This window comes from Calidris pugnax, unplaced genomic scaffold (genome assembly GCF_001431845.1).
Source record: "Calidris pugnax isolate Ruff unplaced genomic scaffold, ASM143184v1 scaffold460, whole genome shotgun sequence".
Taxonomy (NCBI): domain Eukaryota; kingdom Metazoa; phylum Chordata; class Aves; order Charadriiformes; family Scolopacidae; genus Calidris; species Calidris pugnax.
The window spans coordinates 37,788-40,919 of NW_015091195.1; positions in this window are offsets into that span (position 1 = coordinate 37,788).

A 3,132-nucleotide genomic window follows, 5' to 3' on the forward strand; every position below is an offset into this window, starting at 1 on the left:
CGGCGCAGGGCAAAGGGTTAACAGGGAGAAGGATCTGATTTGCCGAGTGGTTCCTGGTTTATTTTGTGTGTGAAAGAGGCAGGAGGGAGGGGAGGAAGAGGAGGAGGAGGAGGAGGAGGAGGTTGGGAGCCGGGCACCGGGCTGGTACCCCCCCGGGCATCGCCGCCAGGACCCACCGGGGACCCCCCATCCCCGACAGGTAGGTCCCTGTCACCCCGAGGGGTGACTTGGGGGGGGTCACTTGGGCCACCAGCCCCACTCGTGGGTCCTGCAGCACCCACCGCTTTGTCCCACCTCCCCCTGCCCTGCACCCATGGGATTTGGGGGGGGGGGACACACACAGGGCGTCTGGGTCCCCCCTTCCACGCTCCCTCCCCGGTGCTGGGGGGGGTCTGACCTAAAGGTGGTGACCCCCAAACTGGTCACTGGTCCCCCTGGTCCTCGTTTTCCCCGGTGGCCCACACCAGCATCCTCCAGCCACCCAGGAAGCCGGTGGCCGGCGTTTAATCCCCTGCTCGGGGACAAATTGGGGACAAAGTGCTGCCACCCACGTCCTGCCCCGTTGCAGAGGGGGATCTGACCTAAAGATGGTGACCCCCGAGCTGGTCAGTGGTCCCCCTGGTCCTCAGTTTCCCCGGTGGCCCACACCAGCATCCTCCAGCCACGCAGGAAGCCAGTGGCCAGCATTTAATCCTCACCGGGGAATCCGGGCTTGGGGACAAATTGGGGACAAGGTGCTGACACCCACGTCCTGCCCCGTTGCAGGGGGGGGGTCTGACCTAAAGATGGTGACCCCCCCAAGCTGGTCAGTGGTCCCCCTGGTCCTCAGTTTCCCCGGTGGCCCACACCAGCATCCTCCAGCCACGCAGGAAGCCAGTGGCCAGCATTTAATCCTCACCGGGGAATCCGGGCTTGGGGACAAATTGGGGACAAGGTGCTGACACCCACGTCCTGCCCCGTTGCAGGGGGGGTGTTCACCCCCCCCTGGATGCTCCCCTGGGGGCTCGGCAGAGGATGGACCCCCCTTTTCCCCCACCTCGTGGGCTGGGGATGGGGTGGCTTTGAGGAGGAACACGTGGCTTCGTCCCGGGGAGCCATGACCTGGCACTGGCTGCTCCTGCTGGGTCCAAAGTGCTGGAAGGAGGGGTTGGGCTGTGGCACCCGCTGCCAGCCCGACGGCCTGGCACCCGGGGTGGCTGGGGACACGGGCCCAGGGCCCGGGGTGGGGCTGGAGGAGCCCAGGGTGGTCCCAACCCTCATCCATCCACTCCAGTGATGAGTGTTGGCTGTTCTCAGCAGAGCAGTGGGGCTGGAGGAGCTCAGGATGGTCCCAACCCTTATCCATCCACTCCAGTGATGAGCGTTGGCCATTCTCAGCACGGAGTGGTGGGGCTGGAGGAGCTCAGGGTGATTCCCTTCCTTATCCATCCACTCCAGTGATGAGTGTTGGCTGTTCTCAGCATGGAGCAGTGGGGCTGGAGGAGCCCAGGGTGATCCCCTTCCTCATCCATCCACTCCAGTGATGAGTGTTGGCCGTTCTCAGCAGGGAGTGGTGGGGTTGGAGGAGCCCAGGGTGGTCCCAACCCTTCTCCATCCACTGCAGTGATGAGTGTTGGCCGTTCTCAGCACGGAGTGGTGGGGCTGGAGGAGCCCAGGGTGATTCCCTTCCTTATCCATCCACTCCAGTGATGAGTGTTGGCTGTTCTCAGCATGGAGCAGTGGGGCTGGAGGAGCCCAGGGTGATCCCCTTCCTCATCCATCCACTCCAGTGATGAGTGTTGGCCGTTCTCAGCAGGGAGTGGTGGGGTTGGAGGAGCCCAGGGTGGTCCCAACCCTTCTCCATCCACTGCAGTGATGAGTGTTGGCCGTTCTCAGCACGGAGTGGTGGGGCTGGAGGAGCCCAGGGAGGTCCCCTTCCTTTTCCATCCACTCCAGTGATGAGTGTTGGCTGTTGTCAGCATGAGGCAGAGGGGTTGGAGGAGCTCAGAGAGATCCCCTTCCTTATCCATCCACTCCAGTGATGAGTGTTGTCCATTCTCTGCATGGATCAGAGGGGTTGGAGGTGACCAGGGCAGTCTCCATCCTTATCCATCCACTCCAGTGATGAGTGTTGGCCGTTCTCAGCATGGAGTGGTGGGGATGGAGGAGCTCATTGTGATCCCCTTCCTTATCCATCCACTCCAGTGATGAGTGTTGGCCGTTCTCAGCAGGGATCGGTGGGGCTGGAGGAGCCAAGGATGGTCCTAACCCTTATCCATCCACTCCAGTGATGAGTGTTGGCCGTTCTCAGCAGGGATCGGTGGGGCTGGAGGAGCCAAGGATGGTCCTAACCCTTATCCATCCACTCCAGTGATGAATGTTGTCCGTTCTCAGCTTGGAGCAGAGGGGCTGGGTGGGGACATCCTGGTGAGTAACGTGGTCCCCGGCCTCCTCACTGCTCTCCAGGACATTTTTGGGGGGTTTGAAATACAAACATGGACCCTGAGGCCACCTCGGTGACTGGCGTTTGGCGAGTTGGTGGCCCCTGGCCCGAGGAGCCCATCTCTCACCGAGGCATCCGGGCACGGGAGCTGCTGCCGGTGTCCCCGGTGCCAACGGGTGGCAAATGGGGCTGGTTTGACTTTTTGGGGTGCACCCCGGGGTGCTGGGGGGGGGGACAACTAGAGAGGGGACAAGCCATGGCAGGGTCTGCTGGGGCTGGAGGGTCACCCATGGGCTCGAGGTTACTTCTGGGTGATGCTCCTCAGCCCTGATGCTCCCCATCCCTTGTCCTCCTCAGGAGGTCGGGTTTGTGCCCCGAAATTCTGATTTTTCTGGCACTAAAGCGGGAAGATCCTGGGCATCCAGGTGGCTTTTTTGGGCACTGACACCCCTCCCAGCCTGGGAGCCCAGAAATCACCAGCTCTTTGGGCAGAGCCGTGCTGATGGGTGCCCCAAGTGCCACCGAGCGATGGGTGACTCTTTATTTACGGCTGTTTATTTATTTATTCTTCTGTTTATTTATTTACTCTTCTGTTTATTTATTCTTCTGCATCTCCAGCGAAGCCGCTCAGCTCTCCCAGCTCCCAAACTGGGCAGCTGATGGGCAGATGCGGAGGAAAAGTGTAGTTTTTTTATCAGCTGACTGGGCTG